This window comes from Anomaloglossus baeobatrachus, chromosome 4, assembly GCF_048569485.1.
Source record: "Anomaloglossus baeobatrachus isolate aAnoBae1 chromosome 4, aAnoBae1.hap1, whole genome shotgun sequence".
NCBI classification, from domain to species: Eukaryota; Metazoa; Chordata; class Amphibia; order Anura; family Aromobatidae; genus Anomaloglossus; species Anomaloglossus baeobatrachus.
The window spans coordinates 248,134,244-248,149,334 of record NC_134356.1 but is presented as its reverse complement, the minus strand read 5'-3'; positions in this window follow the sequence as shown (position 1 = coordinate 248,149,334).

The window sequence follows — 15,091 nt, the reverse complement described above, 5'->3', positions numbered from 1 at the left end:
GCCCAAAGAAAAAAATCCCCTAAAAAAATACTTTATTTAATACTAATTAAAACAGTATACCCTAGAACTATAAACATAATCCCACCAGACCATGGTCAAGTGAAGGGGGGTGCAAAACACAAAAAAATAAGGTACAGGAGAAGGGGTAGTGGGTATTCACCAATACTTTAAAAAATTATGATGGTATAAGATTTGCTATATCTGACAATTAGCCCTCACTGTCACCTACCTACCAGCGGAGTTGTACCATGATGTTTTGGGTGCCCCCTGCTCCTGATCGACTCTTTCCTACCTTACCCTAAAAGAATATTTGCCAAAGATTAACCTCCCTCACCATAAATAATTATGGAAGTAAATCGTGCCAAAAATCTGTCAAAGGTCAAAAAAATGATGAGGCAATAATTAAGTCTTCCTCAGTTGTTAAAGACTCAAGGTCAAACTGCCTGAGTCTACAAATTAGACTAATACTCGTAAAACAAAAACACCAGATGTATAACGTATATAGTCGACATCATCCATTCCACTTCAGGAGGAGGAAAGGTCGGAGGATGGGTCAGCAGCGGAGGAGGCCTGGACCCTAGTCACCACTGTAACCGGTGACTACCTCTCCAGGAACAATCTTTGCTAGCCTCCCTTTACTGTGCACCACGGGGCCATGGAACTGAGTCAGGCCATGACTTCTACAAACCACTGGCCTGGCAACGGGTATACAAGGTACGAAGGTAAGCTCCTATCTTGAGCTCCGTGGGGTGTCACACAGTACATAAATTAAATATTTTCCTCTGCTCTTCCCAGTGAACTGTTTGTAGATAAGCAGCAGCTCTACCATTGAGCCACTGCCTGGACTGAGTTATAGGAGGATTTGGAAATCTTGACTTATATTTCAGGTCCAAAAGGAGATTATTCAGCTACATAAAGATACACTGTAAATATATATCTACCGTATTTTTCGGACTATAAGCCGCACTTTTTTCCCCCAAATGTTGGGGGAAAGTTGGGGGTGCGTCTTATGGTCTGAATATAGGCCTGTGGCCGGGAATGAGTGTGCTGCGGTGGAGCGGGCCATCGGGGGAACGAACAGGCTGTAGCAGCGCCTGCCGTGACAATGTGGGCCCGCTCATTACATATGCACGCCCATCCTCCCACCTATCATCCCTCAGCACTGAAGCCAGCGCTGACAGGTGGGGGGGATGATGGGCAGGAGGTGCGCGCATAATTAACAGCCGGCCGTGATCACCCCTGGCAACTACAGCCTGGAGTGATCATGTGCGGCTATATTCACTGCCCCGCATCATTATCAGTGCAGGGGGCAGTGAATAAGTACAGTACTCACCGGCCACTTCCGTGCAGCATCATGATCTCCTCCAGTCTGCCGGTCAGCTGATCTGTGTAGAGAGCGGTGAGCACAGCGATGACGTCATCGCTGTGCTCGCCGCTAGTCTCCACGCAAGTCAGCTGACAGACAGACAGGAGGACGAGCGATGCTGCAGGGAAGTGACCGGTGATGGCTCCACACAGATCAGTGGCGCTGCTACCGCCACAGACAGTGGGAGGAGCGATGCTGCATGGAGTGAGGAAAGGTGAGTATAAACGTTTATTGTTTTTTGTGTGAGACAGGATACAGGCCATATAGCAGGATTAGGGTATATAGCAGCATGGGGCCATATAGCAGGATGGGGGTATATAGCAGGATAGGGCCATATAGCAGGATGGCAGTATATAGCAGGATGGCGGTATATATCAGCATGGGGCCATATAGCAGAATGGGGGTATATAGCAGGATGGGGCCATATAGCAGTATGGCAGTATATAGCAGGATGGGGGGATATGGCAGGATGAGGGCATATTCCAGGATAGCAGTATATAGCATTATGGGGGTATATAGCAGGATGGGGGTATATAGCAGGATGGCAGTATATACCAGGATGGCAGTATATAGCAGGATGGGGGTATATAGCAGGATGAGGGCATATACCAGGATGGAGTACCTTAGCAGAGAATTTGGGGACATTACCCCCATAACAGTGTCAGCAGCAGATCCTCGCCCCATAACAATGTGTCATGACCACATTTTTTGCTTAAAATTTTATTTTCCTCCTCTAAAACCAGGGTGCGTCTTATAATCCGGTGCGTCTTATAGTCCGAAAAATATGGTATCTCCCTGGAGGTGAAGATAAAATCAGATTGTTTGTTCCTAGAAAACTACTTACAGAAGTGTAATTTTCTTAACTTTCATCTCCCCCGGGACTGAAACCAAAAGCCTTTAAACCTGTCTTCTCTATTTGGAGTTTTAACTCCTTAGTGACGGAGCTAATTTTCACCTTAATGACCAGACCAAATTTTGCAATTTTGACCAGTGTCACTTCATGAGGTTATAACTCTAGAACGCTTCAACGGATCCCAGTGATTCTGAGACTGTTTTTTCATCACATATTGGACTTCATGTTAGTACCAAATTTAGAACAATATTTTTTGTGTTTATTTATGAAAAAAATTGAATTTTGGCAAAAATTTAGAAAATTTAGCAATTTTCAACTTTTGAATTTTTATACCGTTAAACCAGAGAGTTCTGGGACACAAAATAGTTAATAAATAACATTTCCCACTTGTCTACTTTACATAAGCACAGTTTTGGAAACTACATTTTTTTTGTTAGGAAGTTAGAGGGGTTCAAAGTTTATCAGCGATTTCTTATTTTTACATCAAAATTTACAAAACCATTTTTTTAGGGACCACATCATATTTGAAGTGACTTTGATAGGCCTAGATGAAAGAAAATACCAAAAAGTGACACCATTCTAAAAAGTACACCCCAAAGTACTCAAAACAACATTCAAGAAGTTTATTAACCCTTCAGGTGCTTCACATGAACAAAAGCAATGTGGAATGAAAAAAAGCAAAAATTAAATTTTACCTAAAAATGTTGCTCTAACCCAAATTTATTCACTTTTAGAAAAAATAACACAACAAAATGGACCACCAAACTTGTTACCCACTTTCTTATGAACACGCCGATATCTCATATGTGGTCAGAAACCTCTGTTTGGACAAATGGGAGAGCTCGGAACAGAAGGAGCAATATTTGAATTTTAAAAAGCAAATTTGGCTGAAATAGATTGCGGGCACCATGTTGCATTTACAGGTCCACTAAGGTACCTAAACAGAAGAAACCCCTCACAAGTGACACCATGTTGGAAACTAGACCCCTCAAGGCTTCTATCTAGGGGTATAGTGAGCATTTTAGACCCACAGGTACTTCACAGATTTTGTTAACGTTACGTTGTCATATTGAAAATTTTAATAATTTTCTCAAAAGTGTTGCTTTAGCATCAATTTTCTCACTTTTTCAAGAGGTAATTCCACAAATTTGACCTCAATATTTGTTACCCACTTTCTTATGAGTGTGATGATACCTCACATGTGGTCTGAAACTTTGTTTTGACAAATGGGAGGGCTTGGAACGGAAGGAGCAATATTTGAGTTTTGGAAAGGAAATTTGGCTGAAAAAGATTGCGGGCACCATGTCGCATTTGGAGGTCCCCTAAGGTACCTAAACAGCAGAAACCCCCCACAAATGACCCCATTTTGGAAACTAGGCCCCTCAAGGAATTTATCTAGATGTTTGGTGAGTGCCCTGAACCCCCAGGTGCTTCACAGAATTTTATAATGTTGAGCCATGAAAATAAAAAAATAAAATTTTACCACAAAATTGTTACTTCAACCAGGTAGCTTTTTATTCACAAGGGTAACAGGAAAAAAAATCACCATGAAATTTATTGTGCAATTTCTCCTGAGTTTGGCGATACCTTTATATGTGATGGAAATCAACTGTTTGGGCACACGGCAGGGCTCGGAAGGGAAGGAGTGCCATTTGACTGCAAAATTGGCTGGAATCAATAGCGGATGCCATGTTGCATTAGGAGAGCACCTGAGGTGCCTAAACAGTGAAGCTCCTCAACATGTGGCCACATTTTGGAAAATAGACCCCTCAAGGAATTTATCTAGATGTTTGGTGAGTACCCTGAACCCCCAGGTGCTTCACAGAAGTTTATAATGATGAGCTGTGAAAATAAAAAAAATACATTTTTACCACAAAATTGTTATTTCAACCAGGTAGCTTTTTTGTTTTACAAGAGTAAAAGGAAAAAGATTCAGCATAAAATTCATTGTGCAATTTCTTCTGAGTATGCTGATACCTTATGTGTGATGGAAATCAACTCTTTGGGTGCACAGCAGGGCTCGGAAGCAGCACCATTTGACTGCACAATTGGCTGGAATCATTAGCGGACGCTATGTTGCATTTGGAAAGCCCCTAAGGTGTCTAAACAGTGGAGGTCCCCCACAAGTGACCCCATTCTGGAAAAAAAGACACCTCAAGGCTTTTATCTAGGTGTATCTAGCAGTTTGAATCCACGAGTACTTCACAGAATTTGATAAGCTTAGGTCGCCATATTGAAATTTTTCATTTTTTTCACAAAAAGTTGCTTTAGCATCAAATTTCTGACTTTTCAAGAGGCAACAACAAAAAGTGGACCCAACAGGTTGTTATCCAATGTCTTATGAGCGCAGTGATACCCCACATGTGGCCAAAAACCTCTGTTTGGATAAATGGGAGGGCTTGGAATGGAAGGAGCACCATTTGAATTTTGGAAAAGTTGAAATAAATTGTGCGCACCATGTCACATTAGCAGGGCCTCTTGGGTACCTATATATCAGAAACCCCCTACAAGTGACCCCATTTTGGAAACTGGACCCCTCAAGGATTTTATTCAGGAGTATAGTAAGCATTTTGAATCCACAGGTACTTCACAAAAATGTTGCTGCAGGAACAATATTCTCACTGTTAGGCTATGTGGCCATGATCCAGCGACACGGCGTCTAGTACACAGTGTCAGCCTTCCTGCAGAGATGTGAGTGTTGTCCATGGGAGAACGCAGCTGCCTATGCCCACGATTTGGGTTCAGGCTGCTGTGGACTTTAGCTCTATTCTACCTGCAGAGAACACTTGTTTCCGCAGCATAAATTGACATGTTGAGGCTCGGGAAGCTGCACCACAGGTCGGTTTATGCTGCGGAGAAAAGAAGCACAACGCAGCATTATGGACGCAGGGAAAACATTCTGCGCCCAAAATGCTGCAAACCCTGATTGTGGGCACAGAGCCTAAAATGCTACAATGGATGAATGGATAGATTTCAAACAAATATACCTGCCCCACCCCCTGCATATTCTAAGTTGGTGCCCTTTAGTGCCTTTCATGTGGCACTAAAGGGTGCCTATCCTTGTATTTAGCCCCCCAAAAAAATAATAATTAAAATAAACAACGTGGGGTCCCCCCTATTTTTGATAGCCAGCTAGGGTAAAGCAGACAGCTGTAGCCTGCAAACCACAGCTGACAGCTTCACCTTGGCTGGTGATCAATTTGGAGGGCTCCCCAGGCTGTTTTTTTTTTTTAAAAAAAACAAACAAACGTGGAGTCCCCCCAACTTACATGACCAGCCAAGGTGAAGCTCACAGCTGGGGTTTGGTATTCTCAGGGTGGGAAGAGCCATGGTTATTGGACTCTTCCCAGCCTAAAAATAGCAGGCCGCAGCCAGCCTAAAAATAGCAGGCCGCAGCCCCCCCAGAAGTGGCACATCTATTAGATGCGCCAATCCTGGTGCTTCACCCCAACCCATCCCGTTGCCCTGGTGCGGTGGCAAACGGGTAATAAATGGGGTTGATACCAGATGTGTAATGTCACTTGACATCAAGCCCAGCAGTTATGTCACGCTGTCTACCAGATACCCGGCATAACTAATTGACAGTAATAAAAAAAACACTCCCCAAAACATTCCCTCTTTCACCAATTTATTGAAAAGAGAAAAAGAAATCCGCTGTAATCCATTTTGGAGGTCCAACGACGATTCTGGACCTTCTAGAATATGGGGGCACGCTCAGGGAACGTGTCCCCCATTTTCTAGGAGTGCAGACCCTCCATGTGAGGAGTGTGGGTGCAATGACACTGCACCCACTCTCTCCGGGTCACAGCTGCAGAGTGCGAGCAGCAACCAGCGTTTCTGAAAGCAAAGCAGGAAGCTGGCTGACAGATGCTCTGCACACATGTGACCAGCGTGCACTGTGAAGGAGGAGGGGGCCGCGGGGGATCAGCACTGCAACAGGTGCGGGGGGAACACTGGAGGACACCGGGGGGCAATAGTGGGTGACTTGGCAGGGCCTGGGGAGCAGTTTTCTGTTGCATGTGTCATGGCACATGCGACAGAAATCAGAGGAGGAAGATGAATGCCAGTGTGCACGTTGCCATCTTAGATTATGGAGGGGGTGTAGGGTCGGGGGAGGCACTTTGGAGACACCGGGGGACCAGAGGGGACCGGGGAGGAGATTTATCTCCCATCTGACATGTTTGATCATGCCAGGTGGGAGATGAATCATTTTTTACCGGCGCTGTCATTAACTGTAACGTGATCATCGTTATACGGTGTATACCGGTGATCACGTGAGCGGGGACCGGAAAAAACGGCCTGACTCATGATCTCCAGGGTCTCAGCTAGCCATGGTAGCTGAAATCCCGGAGATTTTCCATCGTTGGGGGGCGCTACAAGCTTTTTTTGGCATAATGTCTCAAAGCATCGGTACAGAACAAGTACCCTGTTTTTCCGACGTCTTGAGACGTTAGGCCGTCGTTATGGGGTTAAAAAAAAAAAAGAAGGAAAAAATCTGCAGTTACTTTTTTAAGTGCAGAATTAAAACTTTTCTGTACTATAAAAAACATTTAAAAACGCAGCTTCACAGCTACACCAAAAATGCATGACACGTGGAGCAAGGATACGATCCAGAGCTAGTGCCGTATAGGGAGTGAGGATCTCGGGCACGCTCTCATCCAGAATGGCTGATCTCCATAAAGGTGGTCATTACCCATAAGGACTTACTGATTGTCCCTCTGCTTCTTTGTAAATCCCCTGATGAACCCCTTTCATTGAGGGGGGAACTTATCGAGATCAGTGTGTGTGTGGGGAACCTACCAGCACCAAAAAAACCTCCTTTGGATCAACACTAGGACTATTTTCTGAAACTAAGTACCCCTCATTTGGGCTATTTATTTTATTATGGTTATCCATATCTATTAGTCAATGTATAAGATGTCTCTCACTCTTGAATGAGTCTAATGTACTTATTGTTCTAGAGCATTACTAATAGGCCCAGTGAAGTGACGAATACAGTGGTCCGGTTTCTCAATTTATCATTGGTTTAGGACTGCTCGATATTCATACTTGACTATTTTTACTATGCACAAGCACTTTTTTGAGGTTCTCCTGGTGATGGATACCCTATTTTTGTGACAGATAGGGGCATAAAAGGGATAGCTATGGTGGAGTGGGGGCACCAAAAAATCTAGGGTGTATAACTTCTGTTGCCAGGCAGGGAGCAATGAAGGGTGAGCCTATTAATCCCAGAGATCAATTCAGGGCTGCATAACCTGTAACCTGGAGGTCATCACTTTCCTTTTGCCTTAACTACTCAAACCACTGCAGGTATCGTCATGTGTACATTTCATGCAGCACCACAATTTTCTTTTTTCTTTTTACTTGTTTGGACCATTTTTATATTTTCTAATAAAGTATCAAATTTTAGAAGGTTTATTTTGGTCTGCTATAATGGGGAAAATACATAAAAAATGCAGCAAAAGTGAAATAATCAGAGAAGATTGTTATTGTGTAGCTTTGTGCACACACCTGCAGAAAACAAAACACACAGGATTTATGCAACGTGTGAACATGGCTGTACACACACACAAAACATATGCCATATAGTGAAGCTACATAAAGATGAGAAAGTTCTGACTACTACGATTATGAATGAGTGAACAGTCTGGGTCTTCTCCTGAATGTTCCTCACTGTCAAAGGGGTGTGGCTTGGGGTGTGGCTATGGGCGTGGCCCAAATAGTTTGTTCCTCTTTCTGTTCTTCTAAATTTGGGAAGTATGCTTATGCAACTCACCTCACAGGCATACACAGTCCAAACCTGGCATGGCTACATTGGCTGTTCATAGGAGTAAACTCTGCTCTAAGTACTGCAGTGTGTCCACATCAATAGCAAATTAATGGAGTCAGAGCTATAGCAGCCTTAGGCCTCTTTCACACGTTCATGAAAAACCACGCATGTTTTTCACGGATGTGTCAGAGGTGTGTTTTGCCCTCAGGGAGCCGTGTTTATGGCCTACGTGTGTTCTCCATGTGTTATCCATGATAACACACGGAGAATGGCAACTTTCTGCTCACCTGTCCCTGGCGTCGCTGTCCGTGGTGCTGATCTTCGGTCGCCGGTCCTGCCAACTCCCCACTGCTGCTGGTTCCGGCTGCAGTGAAGTGAATATTCAATGAGCATAATGAGCGGGGGTCGGAAGCAGGTGACAGCAGCGGCAGAGACAGGAGGGCTGGAGAAGGTGATTAAATTTTTTTTTTTATTTTCTCAAACACGTGTGTTTTCTCCAGCGCGTGTCACATGGAACTCCTCCATGTGGTCCGTTTGCATTCCGTGTGACACCCGTGATGCCGGAGAAAAACAGATATATTGACGTGTGGAGCACATGGACACACGTATGCTCCACGCGTACACACGGTCCATGGCAGAACACGCACTTGAGCGCAGACCCATTGATTTTAATGGGTTCTACATGTGCCTGTGTCTCCGATACGTGAGGAAAAGGACCAAATATGTACTGGAGACAAGGACGAGAGAAAGAGGCCTTAGGCACAGTGAGTGACAAAGTAAGGCAGGATTAGCTTCAGTCCACATTATGAGAACTCTTTGGTCAGCCCCTTGAATGCTACTTTTGACCGCCGCCTGAGGCGAGATGCTCATAGCCTCATGGCAGATGAGGGCCTGTTTAAATGTATCAAACATTCATAAATAGCTGGGAAAGAAACCATGTGATTGAAAATTATTTCTGTTGGTGAGGCTGTATGGTTAATTGTTAGAGTATATTAAGAGCACGTAACCATTAATCAGTTAGGGGGAAAATGTGTACTCTTTGTCTTAGGGCAATTGGTGTTTAACTATACCAAACATGGGCTTCCCAATCCAGGGTCAACATTTATTAGGCAATGGCTGTACCATCACAGCCAATTATTTTGGACTCAAACTCTGGTGTTTCAGAAAAAAAACATAGTGTTAATAGTCGCCAGGGACACGGATATGACATGCTTGCGCCGGGGCTGTGGGGTGACTCATTACCGGGCCGTGGTTCTGTTTCTGGGATGCTGTAGTGGCGAGGCATGGTTCCTTGACCCCGTCGGTGTCGTTTAAATAGAAAGGGGATGATGACAGTTATTTTTTACGCCACCTGTGGTATGCGGCAAGGTGGGTGCCGTGCTGCGGAATGAGGCCTCTGGGGCAGTTGGTGACGCAGCTTGGTTGGTATAGCTCTCCACAGGCAGAGCTGGGCCCAAGGGCGAATGGGGGTAATAGTAGGCGATGGCGGGGGTGCCAGGCCGGAAGCACAGGTGAATAATGGAGTGACACAGGGATGCAGTCTCAAGGTTTTTACTCACTGCAGCAGGTTCCAAGGTACCACGACATGTCAGTGACCGCTTCTGGAGTGCTGAAGTTCAACTGTGAAGGGCTCTAGCTGATCCCGGGTAGTTCGGTGGTCAAGTCCGGTGCACCTTTCTAGTGTTCCTTCCATGCTCGTCTTCCTGCACTGACTTCTTTCCCGCCTGTCCTGCGCCTATGCACACAGTTTCCTGGGCCGATGTTTGCCGGCCCTCTCTGGGTGGCTTGAAGCTGTATCCCTTGGCCCTATGTGGTCACCTTCCAGCGGATTTGTGTGCAGAGTTAGCTTTGGTACTAAATGGTCCGCAGCCACTGGTTTTACTAGCGGAGCACGTTGGTTCTTCTCCCCAAGTCTAGGGACCAGTCCCTGATCTGTGGCCAAGTCCTTCCACTCCAAGGTTGTATGTGGGACAAGGCCAAGGGAGCATGACACACTTCCCGTGATCTCTAGGACCCCTTTTGTCTTGTGCCTGGGCAGAGCTACACCAGCTCCAGGCCACAGGTCTTCACGCCTCTATTTCTCCTTCTAACTGCCTGACACTACAATGCCCCCAACTAATTATACTCCACCCCCAGGCCCTGTCGGATTAGGGGGAGAGAGCAACCATCACCAGTGGTTGCGATACATAGCATTAATGGAACCAAGTCCTAACCCTAACCCGGTGGAGAGCTGCTAACTGAGGGGTTGTGAGTTTTGTGCGCATACCAGTGGATGACCTCCTCCGTACGTGGAATGGGATACCACACCTCTGGCTGAGGTGCAGTAACTCTGTGGTGACTGAAGCCTCAGGGGTGCTACAGATGTGCTGGAGACTAGCGGGGCAGGCAGGTCCGCCAGGGCCTCTTCCCAACACTGTTAGTGACTGATAAGAGACATGACAATCCAGGGCAGCGGGTGGGGAGAAGCTGCAGGTGACCTGCCAATTTAACTAGTCTAAAACGTGGCTTGGACCCGATAGCTATTAAAATTATATTTTTCTCCGAAATACTGCAGCATTTCAGAGTCAGACATAACTGGCTTGTGATTATACAGCATGTATCAGATGTCAGGTTCACTTTTAAAGCAATTGCATAATATTTGGTATCCATCATATCAGGGGCAGACATATCATAGGAGCAACCTGTGCAGCCACACAAGGGCCCATGGAGTTAGGGGACCAAATTCTACCTCTAAAGTAGGTATAATTGTGCATTATGATGATCTATTGGTTTGCAAAGGGTATATACTGCTCCTGCTTGGGGCCTTCTTCTATCTGTGTGTACTAGTGCTTTGTATAATAAATATATAAAATAATTAGGATATTGAGAGTAAAAGAGAAATAAACTCATGATTTTGCAATTTTTTACATATTTCTTCAGATATCAGGTCTAGTACAATTAGAAAAATAAATTAATTTTCAACAAATGAATCCTGCACAAATTTCATATATTTAATGCACAGTTTTCTCACTAGATGTCGCTGTAATCCATCATTTTTCTTATTTTTTATCAACAAACTCCATCTTGTGACCAAAGATAAATGTCACATTTGATTTTATGAGCAGCTAGTTTCTGAAATAAAATTAATGCTATAGCGTAAAAATGGGAATTACAGTAGAATTTTCTAGTGTATTTTCTATTTCAATTCTTTGTGGGGTTTTTTTTAGCTTTTATTTGTTATAAAGCAGTCTTCATTCTTTTCTTCCAGGGTAAATACATGTACACACGTGTGTACCAGAACCAGGACAGGTCTTCATGCCCCAGAAGTATACAGTGTGCTTCATCCTCTTCTAAGGCACACCTGTGCAATAATTACGGTCTCTAATCAGCATCTTGATATGTCACACCTGTGAGGTGGATGTATTTTGTCAGCAAAGGAGAAGTGCTCACTAACACAGATTTAGACAAATTCATTTACAATATTTGAGAGAAAAGGGCCTTTTGTGCCCATAGGAAAAGTTTTAGATCTTATGCAGCATAGTGGTGGATACCACTGCCTTTACCACTACCCTGACAGTTTTAAGAACAAGTTGTCTGATGAAGGCCACCTGACCGAAACATCACATGTAGCTTTAAGACTTATGGAATCAATTCTTAGTTTGTATCACCATTTGAGAGTGCGTTGTTTCTAATTCTCTGCATTATATGACAAGGCGACAAAACTTTTGTCTTGCCAAAATATGACCCTTCTGTGTTAAATTAAATGATCAATATTTCAGCTTTGCAGCACTTTATTTTCATAACCTAAACCAAATTTGGGAGGGTTTCAGCTTTCAAAAGAGTAATTTATAAAATCAACGGATGAATTTAAAGTCAGATTATAAGCTTTTATGTACATAACATGGATAAGCGACAGAACGTCTGTCAGGGACTGTATATTATATGTATATATAAAATAAGAACAACACTAAAATGTGATTTTATATATATATATATATATAGATATATATATATCTATATATATATATATAGATATATATACAGATATATATATATATATATATATATCTATATATATATATATAGATATATATATATATATATATATCTATATATATATATATATAGATATATATATATATATATCTATATATATATATATATATATATATCTATATATATATATATATATATATACACACAGTAGTTAACCTATAAGGCCAGCCTTTAGTAAGTGTTGCCATGAAACATCCTTTTGTAGATCGTACCAGATTTTATGAAAGGATGTCTGCAATATTGGGTTTACCTAAGGTAAGATGTGTGGTAATATAGTCATAGTGTAAGATTATTGTCTTCTTGAATTTAGATCAGACATATTGCAATTATTCTATCCCCTCTGTCTCCATTTCCTTTACATATTTCCACAGGACAATTATTATTCTGAGTACAGAACGTTCAAAGGAACAACTGTTGTTAACCTGTAAATCTCACATTTTGACAGCATTTTACATAAAACATGATGCATAAATAGCTATCCTAGTATATCCTGTTGGCTATTTTCCATTGATACTTCAATATGACTTCTGGCTTATTTCAATATTTAAAATATTTCTTCAATTATTTCCCATGGTTTTTAATTCATTTCCTGTATTATATTCCATGTTCTCTTTAGGGAATGCGAATGTGTTTAAAGAATAGTTTATTCAGTGAAAGTATTTCCTCTGTGACCTGATGCTGATCTGTTATTTTATTATTTCTAAACCCAAAATAAGAATCATCAGTTATGGCAAATATTTGGAGCCAGTTCTGTAACTGGTGGATGTTATATGTATCATCGCGATATTATGATATGCTTAGCAGGATTGATGGCATTGAAAGACAATTTTCAAGGAAAGTTTGGTTTTGCCTGAGGAGTGATAACCTTTAGATTGCTGCCAATTACAAAATAAGAGCAACAATCCATCCTCTTTAGCTAGCTGTCAGAAATAGTGTCTGACTTTGATACTTTAGGAAATGTTTTTTCCTTCTGCTGGTCTCGTGTGTGTGCGTGTATGTGTATATATATTGCCGTGAAGGGGCGCCGGGCTGGTATTACAGTAGCCATCATAATATTCTAAATACCTCCATTTATGTATAAGGTAGAATTTATTTTGTTTTCTCACAGTGGACGACTGGTCTTTTTTGTCTTATATTTACACACCATCCAGATACGCACTAGTTCACATTGTAAAGGTGCTGCCAGTACGGTTTGAACTCAGGTTAGTACCAGCATGGGAAACCAGCAAGGGAACCCCTGTTTCATTCTGTTTTTTTCTATTGTATTATATATATATATATATGTATATATATATATATATATATATATATATATAATATATATATATATATATCATGATGTAAGCACTCTGATGCTTTCTGGTCTAAAACAGTCATATATTGCCCCTACTGCCCCCCTTTTTGTGTCTTATTAATAATGTTCTGCTCATGTAATTGGGAACTAAGAGTAGCTATACACATCAGATCATTTGGCCACCATCTTTCTCTCCAGACCTCTCCACTCACGTACACACTTGACTATGATTGGGGGCCTTTAAGGATTTTACCAGGAAAATTTTATTATTGGATAATTTATTCCATTTTAATGGGAATCTGTTAGCAGATTTTTGTTATGTAAGCTGAAGACAGCATGCTGCAAGGGTTAACACAGAGAATTCAGGGATGTCTTGTCAAGGTCCAATCTTTTGTTTATGTGCTATATTTGTTTAGTGAGCAGGACTTGTCTTTGTTCGGACTACAATGTCAGGAGCATGGCAGTCCTACACACCTCCTCCTCTGATTGACACCTCACAGTCAATTGCTAATCTCTATAGAGAGCCTGGTGTGGGTGGGACAGCTCCCTCAGCTCTATCACATGGCTGCATCAAAAAATTATGATTGTGTCAGAACAGCTGTACCTAATAATTCATGTGATTCAATTTTAAGTCTACAATAAAGCTGGGAAACAATATACAGTATATCTATGACGGCAGAGAAAAGTTGATGAAAAGTTGCAATGCAGGATAATCCAGATGGTAGATAAGCATCCCCAATCAAGTTCCAAAGAAATTCAACTGTCCTGCAGGCTCAGGATAGATTAGTGTCAGTGCAAACTATCTGTCTACATTTGAGTAAAATGAAACACTATCCAGGAGGACTACACTGCTGACACAGACATAAAAAGCTAGACTGCAGTTTGCAAAATATATGTGAGTAAGCCAAACTCCTTCTGGGAAAGCATCTTTGGACAGATGAGACTTAGATAGAGCTTTTTGATAAAGCTTATCATTCTACTGTTTACCGAAAATGGAATGAGGCCTACACAAAAAAGTACACATTACCTACAATCAAATATGGTGGAGGTTCAAAGATGTTTTGGAGTTGTTTTGCTACCTTTGGAGCTGGGTGCCCTGACTGTGTGCAAGGTATCATAAAATCTGAAGATTACCAAAGGATGTAGTGCCCAGTGTCATAAAGCTGGGTTTGCGTCCTAGGTCATAGGTCTTCCAGCTGACAATGACCCCAAATGTACTTCAAGAAGCACCCAGAAATGGATGGAAACAAAGTGCTGAAGAGTTCTGAAGTGGCAGCAATGGGTCCAGATCTAAATCCCATTGAACACCTGTGGAGAGATCTTAAAATTGCTGTTGGGAGACCTATATGACTTGGTGCAGTTTGCAAAGCTTCCGCATGAGCAAAGGGACCTCATCTTGCTTGTGCACATGCACCTGCCAGGCAGAAGAGTTTCCGGCTGGAACTCTTTGTCATTCACTGTCATTCAGTGCTTCGCTGTTTCACGTGTCCCTCTCCATGTGGCTCTTGCCAGAGCTCCAGTACCCCTGCAAGAACGCGGAATCCCCTGACCGACTGACCTTTCCGGGAAACCATCTACAACATGGGTAGGTAGGATCATGACTGCTGTCCATTATTATTAGGCTATTATTGTCCATTGTTATTAGTTGCCCAAACGGTCAGTGGCATTTACCTAACCTACATCTTAGCAGATATCAACCAACGCACCGCCGCTTTCTGCATCTTTAACCCCTTCACGACCTTTGACGGATACATCCATCATGGTGCCCTGGTA